Source organism: Lissotriton vulgaris, chromosome 2_1 (genome assembly GCF_964263255.1).
Source record: "Lissotriton vulgaris chromosome 2_1, aLisVul1.2, whole genome shotgun sequence".
Classification (NCBI taxonomy): Eukaryota; Metazoa; Chordata; class Amphibia; order Caudata; family Salamandridae; genus Lissotriton; species Lissotriton vulgaris.
This window is the reverse complement of record NC_141687.1, coordinates 206,328,979-206,344,944: the sequence shown is the minus strand read 5'-3', so window position 1 is coordinate 206,344,944 and position 15,966 is coordinate 206,328,979.

Below are 15,966 nucleotides of genomic sequence, written 5' to 3'. Positions count from 1 at the left end.
CACCCCTTCAACTTCCCCAGAAGGCTTGTACTGAACCATCCCACTTCAATTCACCCTTTGCTGGAAGAACCTTGCACCTTTCTCCTTATAGCGCCTACTGTGCTGCTCGTGAAAGAATTCAATGTTGTTATCCAGAGATTAAGAAACCCAGATGCTGTCTGTTTAGATATCAGCTGGCGCTAGCATACATCTCCTTTCCACCAGCAGGTGTCACACCTGGTAGACCTCCTCTCCTCTGCGGGATTATTTTAAACTGATTTTGTCCCCACTGAGATAGACTCTGTCTTGTTCCACACCTACGTCGCTTGTAGTAGCCTCTGAAGTGGACACTGCTGTAGTGTGAGCTGCACAGAACGACAGTGCAGTTGCCCTTCAGACCAGTTACTTACAAATTTGATTGCCTTAGTAACATTTGTGCCCTCAACAGGTGGGTACGGTACACCAGCCTAGCAACAGTCCTGCCTTCCTCAGTTTCGGAGCAAACCTTGGTACACCCATCCAGCCTCACTTGTTGGCCTGCCCTTTACACAGTCTGCTGTGGTGTAATGCGAGATTTGCCCAGGTTTGCTTTGTTCTCATCACACCCTTCCCTGTGTTATTTCCAGTTCTTCTTGACAGTTTCACATCCTTCATATGCCTCGCTCATTGGCCCCACCAGTAATGCTGCTCCTATGCACCTACTCCTCATTTTATCCGTCTTCATGATAAGCCACAATTACCTTTGAGCATCACCAAGGCCTGGTGCCAGCTGTGACTCTGTCGCTGGTAGCAATGGCTGGGTAAGTGAAGGACTGTAGCTGGGTAAACCGACCTGGCGCTCACCAGAGCTGGTCCTAGGGTGCCGTAGGGGCAGCACCAATGTCCTAAAACCCCTGAAAGTCTTCACAACGAGCAAAATCACTAGTGATGCCTGAACTGTAGGATGAACCTAAAAGATTCCTATATTGACTCTTACTTTACAGTAAATCTAGTATCAAAGGTGGAACCAAGCATGTTTTTCCAACAAGTACATCTAAAAATAGTGCAGCCTTTCTGCCATTCAAAACAGTCATGCGCACTCCGCAAGTTCTCCATACAGGCTGCATTATAGCTTGTGTGGAGAACATGGCCAGGCCCCCAGTCGAACCACGTCGCTCAGACCAATTACAACACTGCATTGCAGCGTTGTGATTGGTCAGGGGAGCCTGGGTGGACCCTGGTTCCTGTTTGGCGCCAGCACAGTTCTTATGCAGAAGAGAGATGTAGCATCTATCAAGTAAGATATTTTTTTTATTGTTTTACTCCCCACCACCCCCCCCACCCCTGATCGGTGCCGGCCACCACTGAATGTAAATGCAGTTTATGTTGATGAAAAGTTTGAGAAGCCCTGCTGTAGAACACGCTTGCTCACTTGACGGGAAAATGAAGCCACTCACTTTATTTGTTGGAGCATCATTTCACCGGTTAGTCGATTCAGCCTGGCAACTTCCTGTTCAACCTCCTGCAAATAGGAGAAGTATGAGACAAAATGAGATAATTGAAAAGGAACAATGCAGAGAATAATATTTAATAGGAGAGCAAGAAAATTGAAGACAAAGGAAACAAAAAGAAAGGAAAAGACATTGAAAGAAAAAGAATACAGATAAGAATAAAGGGCCAAAAACCAGAAAGAAGAAGAACATTCAAAATGGGCGAGAAGGAATAAAAAACAAAGGAAATCAAACATTCTTATCAGGTTGCGTCCTTTAACCGAGCGTGCATTTATATACGATCACTAGAAAAAACAAAAGTTACTGAGACGTTATAGTTGGGCTCAGATTTCACTCATAAAAAACAGTGAAATTCAGCAGTTACAGTTACCTAAGCTAACTTACACTCCTGCAAGACACTGCTTATGATAGCAGCGTGGTCCTACCACAAGAGATCGCACCACCACAAGCAAGTGCACTATTGAGCCCACAGCGGATCACACAGGTTGGATATATGTATATATATATATTGTGAACAAGGCAGCATGAGACTGCTGAAACGGGTAGATGTTGAAACATCATACAAAACAAACTACCGAGTGGCTTGTATCTTTTGGAATACCGGATGGTTATTTTCTAATGGGGTAACCCTATTTTAAATATATATATATATATATTTATATATATATATATATATATATATATATATATTACCTGCTGGCGGTTGCCAGTAGGTATATATAGTTAGGACCTAGTTACCATAGGAAATTCCGAACATTCTATTGGGAATAACTTTGGCCGATTGAAGGATCTGCCTGTAATTTTCCTTAAATTCGCCTCGCTGCGCTCCGCTCCTTCCCTGAAAGTTTCAGGGGGATTCGTCAAGTGGGGGCCGAGAAAAAAAGGGGGGGGTCCCAAAACGTGTTTTCCCCATGTTAATTTCCATAGGGACATTCTGACAAGACTACAGCTCGAACGGCTGAAGGAAATTACACCAGATTTGGCAAAATGGTAGGGACTGGTATGCAGCAGTGCCTTTTGCATGTTTGGTGTAAATACCTCCAGTAGTTCGTGAGAAAATTGAATTTGAAATTTTTCAAATGGTATTTTCTATGGGACCTTTAGACACGGCTACAACCCGAACGGCTGAACGGAATTACACCAAACTTGGCAAAATGGTAGGGACAGGAATGCAGTAGTGCCTTTTCTATATTTGGTGAAAATCCCTCCAGTAGTTGTTGAGAAAACTGATTTGAGCAAATTATATATCTATATGCGCTCAACATTCTATTGGGAATAACTTAGGCGCCGATTGAGGAATCTGTGTGTAATTTTTCCAGAATTTTGGCCAGCTCTGCTCCGCTCCTTCCCTGAAAGTTTCGGGGGGATTCGTCAAGCGGAGGCCGAAAGGGGGGTCCCAAAACGTGTTTTCCCCATGTTAATTTCCATAGGGACCTTTAGACACGGCTACAGCCCGAACGGCTGAGTGGAATTACACCAAACTTGGCAAAATGGTAGGGCCTGGTATGCAGATGTGCCTTTGCTATGTTTGGTGAAAATCCCTCCAGTAGTTCTCGAGAAATTTGAATTTGAAATTTTTCAAATGGCATTTTCTATGGGACCTTTAGACAAGGCTACAGCCCGAACGGCTGAACGGAATTACACCAAACTTGGCAAAATGGTAGAGACAGGTATGCAGTAGTGCCTTTTCTATATTTGGTGAAAATCCCTCCAGTAGTTGTTGAGAAAATTGAATTTGAGCAAATTATATATCTATATGCGCTCACCGTACGCGCACCGTACGCGTACCGTACGTGTACGTGTGCGTACCCTTACGTGCGCGAGCGAGTTTCTGATTGGCTGGCAGTCGACTGTGAACATTCCAAACTGTCCAAACCAGGAAGTGTTGGCCACCATCTTGTTTTTCAGGAGTACTGAGGCACAAGAGAGCCCAAAACAAGAGTGGAAAACACGAAAAGGGGGCAGGGTAGAGACCCCCCAACCCTCTAGCCCTTCTCGGGGGTCCCAAAAGGACCCCCAAGGGCCAAAAAAAAAGAAATTCCCAAAAATCACGGGGTATGCGCACCGTACGCAAACGGTACGCGTACCGTGCGCGTACCCCGCGATTTTAAAAAAAGTAAAAAATTGTTTGCACTTGGTGGTCCTTCTGGGACCCCCTGAGAAGGGCTAGGGGATCAGGGGGTCTCAACCCTGCCCCCTTTTCACGTTATCCACTCTTGTTTTGTGCTCTCTTATGCCTCACTTCTCCTGAGAAACAAGATGGCTGCTCAGGTGGTCCCAGAAGGATAATAACATATATAAACGCTATCTGCTAATGGAATTAGCATTTACAAAACCTTTGACATTTATTGAAAAAAAATACAGGTTTCACGCCTGATATAGTTAGGAATTAGCATTTAAAAAACCTTGCAAATTCACTGAAAAAACCATAGGTTTCAAGCCTTATATAGTTAGGAATTAGCATTTAAAAAACCTTGCAAATTCACTTAAAAAACCATAGGTTTCAGGCCTTATATAGTTAGGAATTAGCATTTAAAAAACCTTGCAAATTCACTTAAAAAAACATAGGTTTCAGGCCTTATATAGTTAGGAATTAGCATTTTAAAAACCTTGCAAATTCAGTTAAAAAACCATAGGTTTCAGGTTTTATATAGTTAGGAATTAGCATTTAAAAAACCATTGAAATTGCTCCTATATAGTTAGTTGTACAAACTATATTTCGCGCACCCGCAATCCACTGCTGATGATGTCACATATTACATCATTCATGACATGGTCAGTGACATCACTGATGACATCACTGATGACATCTCAAATGACATCACTGATGACATCTCATTTGACATCACTGATCACATCACTGATGATATCATTCATGTGATAATACGATGCACCTCCTCACACTCTAATATAACCTTTGATACACCCAGTGTTAAATACAGACTACCATTCTTGAAACCATTGACACACCAATACCAGTTACTACATACGCACTCACTGATTCCTAGGTCTACACACACATTCACTCATTCACCCATAGAATCACTCATACATACAGTCACTCATCAATACAACACTATCATATGCACTCATACACCTATACAGACAATGAATGCAAGTGGTATATTAACTGTATACTCACCGGTGCACTAATATTGATACCGTGTGAGTATGACTGATACTGCAGTGTTACGGCGAATCCTGCTCTTATCACGGAACCCTTAGGATGATTTCCTATTCTCCTGTATAATAGTTATTTACAGGACTACTTCGGTGCATACCTAGAGCACTCTGCTGGCTCTCGCTAGCATTATAGCCACCACCTTTGCAGTATGCATTGCACTCGCTCTAGCTACACGCATGATGGGGAGAGCATGGAGCACCTAACCACTGAGAAACCACGTTACAGGCATGTATTTTGAATGTTTGTGATTGTACTTTTGTTTCCACAGGTTTTTTATTTTTTCCTTTCTCCAAATTTTGGACGCAAGGACACCTGACTGTAAGTACGCAGTTAGGTCACAGGGGCCGAGGGTTGGATACACCTTAGCGTGTGTATACCACCCCTGAAGAAAACCTGGCAATTTCCATCACAGGTTGAAACATGTAGACCTTTTAACACCCACATAGATACTGTCGGTCAATCTAACCAACTTAAGTATGATATTATTGCTTTTAACTTTGTCCAGTAGCTTCAGAATAAAGTTTTTTCTTCGAAGTTATACTTGGCCAATTTTTAATCCACTTTTTCACACCACACTCACAAAAAACTACCCGCTCCACTGTAGTCAGGTGTCGCAGCACACCCAGATGGCACTCGGCTGTCCGGGTGGGACCCCAATGATGAAGCATGTCACCAACCAGGTTGGTGAGTGAGGGGTCTTCTAACAAAAGAACAATTCTCTTTTGTATTTTCCCTCTCCCCACACTCCATTAGGACCTGTCAGGTTCAGTGGTGACACTCCTTCCTTTGTTTATACATATTACGGTCTAGGGGACCAGGAGTACCCCCGTCCACACTGTGGAAAATTCCTGACTCTCTTTTTTTTATTACAGAACTAAACACCCCCTGTAGTATCAAGGTTTTCATCTGGTCCTCTACCAGGTCCTTATGGCAACAACCCTCCAGAAATGGAAAGACTTCCGCCCCATCACTACACACCTCCGAGCAGCAGGAGTACGGTACTCCTGGGGGCACCCCTTCCGTATTATCTTCCGTTATCAAGGGAAACTACACCAAACTCGATCCCTGGAAGAAGCATGCCGTATACTGGATTTGAAAAGTGGCTCTTCCGACTCCATTCAAAACAGCAGAGAAGATTTAGATGGAACAACCGGCCGAGTGCAGAGGAGCTCCGGCGCTTCTCCTGTTGGCCATTGGTCGGATCCTGATACAATAGCCAGAGAGAAGCAGGCCGTCATAGACACTCTATCCCAAGCCTACTTGAGGCCTGTGTTCACCTTCACAGGGGGGCCTATCTTAGGAGCCTCATACTCTAACTCCTTTTCTACAGCTCGCTCTTTTCTCTAATCTTGCCTTTACACACTTACGGGATGATGGGAGGCCGGGCTGGGCAGAGAGGAGGGGGGCGCTCCCACAACCCCAGTAGTCACTAGTGACTAAAAAGAAATTACAGAAATGGACCCTATTTTTTTTTCTAGTAATTCTACTCTCTTGTTGTTATCGTTTATTATGAATCTGGTTTGTTTTGAACTTTTTTTGTTCCTCGGACCTGGGAACTACTGCTGCAAGCTCTTGACCTCTATTCTCTCACATGCATTACATACTGCCTACACAACAAGGATGACCCTCTGCCTTCACATAGATAGCTAGTGCATGGCCAATGTCAGTCTGACTGAGAATCCTAACCTTAAATAACAAAGGCCTCAACCATCCCCTGAAAAGGAGCTCCATTTTGCCTTCCCTCGAACACTCAAGGGCCCATGTATGCCTACTACAAGAGGCCCACTTGCTTCCTCTGGATGAGCATAGGTTCCGCTTCAAACACTTTCCACGTCAATGCTTCTCTTCCCTCTCAAACAAAACTGTGGGGTGTCCGTTTTAGTTCCTTGTCATTTCAAAGGCAAGGTAATAGCCAAAGAGGTAGAGTTGCGGGGGAGGTTGTTATCATACTACAAAAGGGTTCCCAAATAATCACATTAGCCTCTATATATTGGGCTAACGAAGGCCAGGAGACATTTTTTAAAGAAGCAGTGACGGAGATCATGGGGTCCTCTGGCCGCTTGGTCTTGGTGGGGGGTGACCTCAACCTTGTCTTCTATAATGACTTGGACCAATCTGCACACAGACAGGGACAGCTGGGAGCACTCTCCAGAGATGGACTGACCTGGCTCCATATTATGGGGCCGAATCAATATCTGGAGTGCTGCCCATGCCCAGGTTAGAGATTACACATAATATTCCTATGCCAGGAAAACATACGCCAGGTTTGACTGGGGGCAACACCATACTTGTTGCGTTCTGTCCGATAGAAAGGATTTTATCCAGGCCAGGGGTATATCACGTATCCCTACATTATAGAGCCTGTCCAACAGTATGGAATGGGAGACGGTATCGAAAGCTGCGGACAGATCGAGTAGCACCAACATGGCCACCTCGCCTCTGTCCACGCTTTCCCTAATAGGCTCTGTGACCTCTAGTAGTGCCGTCTCCGTGCTATAACCGGATCTAAAGCCGGACTGTGAGTCGTGGAGGAGGTTACACGACTCCAGGTGGTCGGCTAGCTGTACTTGTAAAATTTTTTCCAAGATTTTCGGAGGTTTATGGAGAAGGGATATAGGCCGGTAATTACTGTGGACTGAGGGATTCGCCTCTGTTTTTTTTAGAATGGGGATCAGTACAGCCTGTTTCCATGCTAACAGAAAGTGACCCGAGAGGAGGGAGGCATTCCAAATTGTGATAAGCGGTTGGATGATGACTGGTGCCAGGGAGGTGAACACCTGAGCAGGAACCGTTTCAAAGGGTGATCCTGATTTACACTGCTTAATTTTTTCCATTGCTGTGTCCAGCGAAATGATTTTAAAATTACTAAGCATATCTTGATTGGAAGGTGGTTATGTTGGGCTACAGTCACTTCACAGGGTGAGTTCGATGAGTTAAATGAGGAAAAGATATCCTCAATTTTTTAATGAAAGAAATCAGACAGCCCATCACAGAGCTCTTGACTAGGTTCGACAGGGCGAGTAAGAGCGGTCGGTTTAGTGAAATCTTTTACAATTTGGAATAGAGTTTTTCCTGAGTTATCTGCAGTATTGATTTTATGAGCAAGGTGTTCTTTCATAGCAGACTGTTTTAATTTGTGAAATCTTTTCAAGGCTGTTCTGTAAATGATTTTGGCTGCAGGGTCATAGGTAGCATGCCAAGAATGTTCCAGTCTTTTACATTTGGATTTTTCATCGCGCAACAAAGGGGAGAACCAGGAATGAAGGAATGGAACACAATCTACTACCGCGTCAGGCACACAGCTCATAATATCTCAGGCATTGAAACAGCCACTAAAATCACAAGGTATTGGTATCTCACCCCTAACAGATTACATAAACATATACCTTCTAAATCCAGTGACTACACCAATGCGGCTTGGTTGGAACACTATTGCATATCCTATGGGAATGCCCAAAATTAGCCACATACTGGGCTCAAGTTCTAAAAGATATAGATACGCACCTAGACACAGAAATCCCTAGATCCTCGGCATATATCCTCCTCAATCTTCCCAACGCCCTCACTTTCCCATTAAAGTCTGGAAGCGGCAGACAGATAGGTTTAGCGTTACTTGCGGCCCTTCAGAACATTTTAGCGAACTGGGGCACTCAAAACATTACTACTCCTCAAGGCTGGCTACATAGACTCTGGTACATAGAGCGGATGGTGTGAATCACCCTCACACTGTCGAACCAAAGGGCATAATTCCCCAAACTCTGGAAGCCCTTCTTAACCCTCCTCACAACAGAATTTCGTGAACTAACCTGCCCTAAGTACTTTAGCTTACTTCGCCTATCAGAGTTTAACACAGGTTTAGTGCTGAACCGCTGATGTGGGTCGGGAGTGGGAGGAAACGGCTCTATTTTTTCACCTCTTTACATTTGCAACCAGGTCCGGGTTGGTTGGGTGGGTGTGGGGGGGGGAGTTAAGGGACTAGCATTTTGTTGTAATCATCACAGCTGGTGGTTGTTCTGCCTCTTACACATGACTCTTGATACTTAAATACAAGAAAGAAATTTAAACCATAAATACAATTCCAGATATAGTGGCGTTTTCTACAATGTTCTGTGGGCATGCTGTTTCTCCCTTGATTGCACCTGCTCCTTCTCACCAAACCTTTTCATTCATAATGTAGTACCTGTCCGTTGGATGACTGAAGTGATCACATTTGGTACATTTCTTCCTTCCGAGAATGATCCTGCCTTTGGTGGCGCCTGTCTCATGCCGAGTCCCAGCTCCTCACAGCCAAACACATATTTCTAGCTGTCACATTGTCAAAGATTAAGAGAAATACCAGGCACAAAGAATTACTTCTGTAATTCCAAATTTCAGAACACATTCCTTCAGTGAGGAATGTTGAGAGGTCTATAAATACCATCTAGGCGCATGTAGGGAGCGCACAACATACAATGGCGTTCTCCCTTTATTTCTGAGGCTCTCTCTTTGGTTTCCATTTTTAGGTCTGAGGTTACCCAAGACCCTTTGATTTTACTAAAATTATATACAGTCAGGGCCCCTGAAATTCTTAGAGGCAGGGCCACTGGAATTATGCAATCGTGCGGCTGCAGCAATTTTAACATAATAATAGATTTTCCGCAATTGCCACATAATCCATCATCTTCTGCATAACCTCCCTATTTTTTTATTTTTTTTTATTTCAAAAGATTTTTATTAGAAGTTTTAACAAAACAGTACAGAGTAAGCCGATCAAAGGCAACATTGGTAAGTATAAACATAAGTATCGGTAATAATGCATAGGGCTTGTTATGGCGAATGTGAGCTGGTTATACATAGGCTGCTTGAGTCCTTGTCTTTACATACCGGTCACATGCACTGCCTCCTTCGGTCGGAAGTGATAGTGTGTAGGGGTAAGTAGGAGTGAGATGAGAGGGAGAGAGAGAAAAGGACGGACACAGGTGCGATGAATAGAGGTTGTCTGGCCAGCGATACTTTGCAGACGGGTTGCGCCATGGGGGCAGGGGTGGGGGAGGGGCTGTGTAGGGACGAGAGGTGCATTCACGGCGGTTTTTGTGAGGCAAGGTATTTGTCCAGGGAGAGCCACATCTCATTGCTGCGTCCAACTTGTGGTGTTTGGTTTTTCGTTATGTTGTCAGTTCCCCTTAGGAAGGTGACCCAGTTGAAGCATACCTTTAAAGTGGCCCTCCCTGTATCTTTCCAGTTAGACAGGATTGTCTTCGTTGCCGCCGTGAGGAGCAGGTCAATGAGGCTCCTGTCATTGGCAGATTGGATCTGCGGTGCCGTGAATGCATACACTATGCTGAGGAGATCTATTTTTGGAGTGAACCCAGTTACATTGTGGCTGAAGTCTGTTACTTCCCCCCTGAAATTTTTAACTTAAGGGCAATGGACTATCATGTGTTCTAGGTCCCCTCTCTGTTTCCGACAATTCCAGCATAGGTCATTGTCAGTTAGGCCGACCGCTGCTAGGCGTGCCGGGGTCCAGTGCGCCCTGTGAAGGAGCCAGAATTTTGTTTGCTCTAGTGTAGAGGTGACTTTGTGCTTGCTAGCCGAGACCCAGAGGAGGGCCTTTTCTTTCTCGCTAAGTCGCCCCTCGTTTAGTGTCTCCCAGCGATCCATGACTTCCCTGTTCAAATTTGTAGTTTTTGCCCTAAGTAGTTTGTAAAGGTGTGATGTTTGGTGTTCAAGTTTGTTGAGATTTGACACGTATTGGTGTATTGTTGGCCCCTCTTTGCTTAGTTTTGCTCTGGTGATGGCCACTTTGATTTTGAGGAAGTTATATAGTTCTATGTCAGGGAGGTCATGCGCCTTTTGTAGATTGGAGATGGTGGCAGGGGATCCACGTTCCTCAAGTTGGGATGGGGTGTAAATACCTCGTTGGAGCCAGGGGGTTATATTAAGTACGCTGTTCTTGTATTTAATTTTTGTGTTGAACCAAATGTATTCGTCTTTTGTGTTTTTAATACTTTTCTCCATTCTTTTGTCTACTTGCAGGAGGGCACTTTTGGTGTTTTTGAGGATTGTGTTGGTGGCTGCCAGATGTTTGTTAGCCATGAGGAGGGCCGCTGAGTTTATGCCTCCCATCAGAGCTTTCTCTAGCTCCAGCCAGGCAGGTGTGTGGCCCTGTTCTTGCGTGAGCCAGTATATGCCTTGTCTGGCCAGGCAGGCTGTTTGGAAAGTATTAAAGTTTGTGACGTTAAGCCCCCCTATGTCCTTGCTGAGCCTGAGTTTCTGGAGGCTGATCCTTGCTTTTTTACCCCTCCAGAGGAACGAGTTTATCATTGTGTTCAGTTTTTTGTGGAATTCTTCCGTGACTATCAGTGGCAGCATACTCAGCAGGTAGTTGACCATTGGAGTTAGCATCATTTTAATGGTTTCTACTCTGCCCCACCAACTGAAGTACTTGGGGGACCACGTGTCAAGTCTGTCTTTTATTTTGTTTAGTATTGATTTTTCGTTGTGTTCCAGTGTTGACCTGAGGTCCCTGTCAAAGTAGATACCTAGGTATTTCAGTGCCTTCTTCTGCCAGAGTAGACCGGAGTTTCCTAACACCTCCCTGGTGGTGTGAACTTTGAGAGGCTTGCATTCGGACTTGCTTCTGTTAAGCTTGTACCCTGCTACATTGGCATAAACTTCGATGGTGTGCATTAGTGCTTCTATTGAGGGTTCGGGGTCCTCTGTCACTATGACTATGTCATCGGCATAAGCTGCTAGTTTGACTGTGTTCCCGTTGACCTCCACCCCCTTAATCTCGGTGTTGTTCCTGATCATGGTCAGTAGGGGTTCTAGGGTCAGTAGGAACAGGGTTGTGGATAGTGGGCAACCTTGTCTGGTTCCTCTTTCCAGAGATAGGGCCTCTGATGTGCCACCATTTACTACGACTCAGGCTTTGGGCACCTTGTACAAAGCAATGACCATAGACCTATACTTCTCTCCTAGGCCAAACTTCTGCATACACTGGTCCAGGAAGGGCCATGAAACTCTGTCAAAGGCCTTTTCTGCGTCTAGTGCGATCATCACAGCTGGTTTGGTGTTGGAGGAGGCACAGTTAATTATATGGCAGAGTAGTCTTGTATTGTCTTGGGATAGTCTGTTTTTAAGGTAGCCCACTTGCTTTTTGTGTATGAGGTTTGGGAGTTGCGCGTTGAGTCGACCCGCTAGTATTTTTGCTTATATTTTGCAGTCTACGTTAATTAGCGAGAAGGGTCTGTAGTTCTGTGGAAATTGTGTGTCTTTGCCTTCTTTGGGGATGACTATGATGTTGGCCTCTGCCATTGAGTTTGTCCTCTTCCCTGCTCTGATGCAGTGTGCGAAAACCTCTCTCAGTGTGTTTCTAATATGGGGGAGGAAGTGTTTGTAGAATTTGGCTGTGTATCCGTCCGGACCTGGTGTCTTGTCTTTTAGGGCTGCTACTGCTAGATCTATTTCTGCCCCTGTTATTTCAGATTCTAGTGATGCGCGTTGTGCCTCTTTTAGTTTAGGTAGGCTGAGTTTGCTTAGGATGGTTGCTCCCCCATCAGGGTTGAGGTCTTTGTTCTCTTTTTATAATACCTCATAGAATTCTTTGAAAACTCTGAGAATCTCTTTGTTGCATGTTTGCGATTTCTTGTTAATGTCGATCATGGCTGCTATGGCGTGTTGTCTTTGCTTGCTTTTAAGGTAGGATGCCAGGGCCTTCCCTGCTTTATTTGCTGAACAGAGATTTATGGTTTTGTATCTGTTGATCCATGTACCCGCTCTCTCGCTTAGTATCTTGTTTAGTTCGTATTTATTCCTTGTCAGGGTAGTTAGTGTGTTTCTGACCGCTAGATTGACACTGTGGTGCATCTCCAGGTCTTTGATTTGTCTTTCTAGTTCTGCTATTGTTTTGTTCCTGTCCCTGTTCATTTTGGCCTTGATGCTTATAATTTCCCTCAAACAATACAGGAGCTTAGAGGGAATACGGAAAGGGTCGCCCTCCACTCACAGTCAATAATATACAATGAGACCCAATCCAAATGGCGAGTAAATCTATCAGTGACATAAGGGGGGTCCAATACATCCCACTCCCCACTACTCTCTTATCCACATTATAATGAGATAATGCACTGTGCTCTGCCTTGTTTAAAATATCTGTTCTCCAAGACAACCCAACAGAGCAAAGCTCTTAGAGTGACCCCAATCTTGGTTGTTCACAACAGTCCACACCACACATTGGACTTCACTCTAAATAGAGGAAAAATGTGCGAGAAGCAAGTGACCCCTCACGGAAACACCACCAAGCGGGGTAACTGGTATGCAATTTCCAGACAGGCCCCTGTCTCATCATCGGTGGTCACTTGCTCCTCGGGAAAATAAAGGTGATAGAAAGTAAGACGTGTCCAAAACAAACAACGTATAAAGTGCTACAGTGAAGTGCAGAAAATTCTGCTAGTGACAAACACACACACACATAATAATAGAGTGCCTAAAACCACACACAACACACCAATCCCTTATCCACTTTTATTCGTAGGGTGGTGATTGCGTGCTCTTGAGTGTTAAAAAGGCTGGTAGCTAGTCATGCATACCATTACCTACAGTGCCGACATGTTTCACTGCTGTATAGCGTAGAGCAGTTTCATCAGGGCTGCACTCAAGTGCTGCCACTTCACTCTTATTGGACACTCAGTTCTGTAACGTGCTGTCAATGGAGAACAGGTACGTAGTTAAAAACATGTAGACTCAGGCTGGCCAGAGGTGTACTATGAAGGTATATGCCAAGAGGTAGTGTGAGGAATATTTACCCAGGAGCAGCAAAGCTTTGCATACCAGCCACTCCGGTGTCAAACTGGGACCCTAGATACTCCAAGCGTGAGTGTGCCCCTTGCTTTGTAATAAAAGTATTATATCTGCAAATTGGGAGAAAACAAAACCAGCGTTGTAGTTTTCTAGTGCTATTATGACATATAGCACCTGCTGGAAATTACACCTATATTCGGGAATGAGCCACAAGTAACATACACTCTTAACGCTGCTATTACATACTGCTCATAAGGGTTGTTCTAACTAGTGGAGTTCCATCACTGGGGTGCCAGTTGTAAATGCCACAATGCAGCGCACACACCACAGCGTCCCCCACGTCAACAATAGTGCAGCCCGAGCGAACTAGGACTAAACAGTCACGATCGTGACCAACTTCCATCTTAGCAAAAGAGCAAATGAGCAAATGAGGCTACGCGGGCCCAGCGGGCTCGAGAAAATAACATTTAGCCCACGGAGCAAAAATCTAAAGTATACTTCCCTGGCGCTTGAATCCGAAGCTGTCTCACCGTGACGGTCCGGGAAGACGCCTTTCCTCAGCCGTATCGGACGCCCACACCCGGGACACTAAAGAATGCAGCGCCGGAGCGACCACGCCTTATAATTTCCCCCCTTATTGTGGCCTTCAAAGCATCCCAGAGTGTTCCCTTGTCTATGTTTGGCTTGTCATTAATTTCTAGATATTCATTGCAGCTTCCTCTATTGCTGCTGCATTGGTCGGGTCCTTAATGACATCGCTATTGAATCTCCATCTACAGCTAGTTGTGTTGTTGTGGCGACCGCTAAGTGTTAGGCTAATGAGGGAGGGGTTGGACACTGTTCTTGGTGCAACCTCCGTGTGTTCTATTAGGTGGGTGTGAGTGGCTGATATTAAGATGTAGTCAATCATACTGTACGAGTTGTGGGGGTGAGAGTAAAATGTGTAGTCTCTGGCGTCTGGGTTCTGGAGTCTCCATGGATCGCTGAGGTGATGTTTCGCGCATAGGTTCTTAAGTGTGTGTTGTGGTTGTGTTTGGGGACTTGTCCTTTGTGGGTGTCTGTCTAGAGTTTGGTCTAGTACCAGGTTAAGGTCTCCTGCTACTATCAGTAGTTCCTCTTGGGTGGAGATTGCCGAGTTTGTCTCCCACTGCTCCCCAGAAGGACTCGTCCTCCGTGTTGGGGCCGTAAATGTTGGCGATGTATATAGTTTCTTCCCCCCGCTTCAGGCTAGTGATTAACAGGCGTCCATCTTCGTCGGCCTGGTGTTCGAGTAAGGTCAGTCTGGCTTTCTTATTTATTATCGTTACTACTCCTCTTTTTTGTGTATGGCTGGTGAGCACAGGGTTAGTCCAACCCAGCTCGCTTTTAGGCGCTGTGCGTCCTCTTCGGAAAGTTTTGTTTCCTGCAGGACTTATACATCGCTTTTAAGTTTGGTTAGGTCGTTCATTATCTTTTTTATTTTTATCGGGTGGTTGAGTCATTTGACGTTAAGTGAGGTTATTTTCAGGTCAGATAGTAGTTGGGGGTCGTTGTGCGTTGTCATCGTGGGTGTGTATTATCGCCCATACTTGGTGCAGTAGGGATGGCTCCTATGCGTTTTGGCCTGTCCGCCCCCCTCCTGGTACCTCCCTGCGACTGGACTGTGTGCGCTGGTGGCTGTGTGTGTTGGTCAGTTTTAACAAAAAAAGTTTTTGTTTCTAGCTCAAACGGTTCAAAGGTTTTTGTTTCTGGGGATTGGTTTCAGGAGCCATAAATCAGCACCTGGCAGCTCTTTGATTCTACTCCATAAACCCCGAGCACAAGGTCATACCCCCTTCCTCCCATTATACTCTTTACCTTTTGCTGTCATGGGCTACCGTTCTTCAACATTCAAGTGCTCACAAAACAAGCATTGCCAATGCCAATCGGACTCGCCTTTGGCACCTTAGAAGTGTTTAGCCAGAGCTTTTGGCTAACGCATCTGCTCAGGTTAACCGGGTACTACCTTAAAGTGTTAGAGGGCATCTAAAGTAAGGATAGGATAGGACAACAGTTAACCCGCAATATGTTGAGTATTGTATGTTCAGAGTAATCACTATCACAATTTTAAAGGTGAGGCCCATACTCATATTTACAATTGCTAGTGGGTAATAGTAGGTGTCAGTATCCACAATTGTGGAGCAAGTCGTCCCACATCCCACACAGCGGCAAGAGGGAGCCCCACAAAAGTCACCTAGGAGACATGTATGTTGGTTATTTATTATGTATTTAATTCTTTACTGTTATTTTGGATCGAAATTGTCACAAACTCACACAAAAAATATCTCACAAATCACTCATCCTTGATTTAAGCACTCGAACATTAGACCTACCACCATAATTTGCAACATTTCCCTACAACAGGTGGGAGTGCCCACTTGACCAATATGTGTCATTAGGGGTTCACCAAAGGGAGCTCCTTGGTGACACTATTGTAATTAGACACAGCATTTAGCAGCCTCAAACCCCACTACTCATGTCCCTATTCGACAATAGTGTTGTTGTGTACAAATC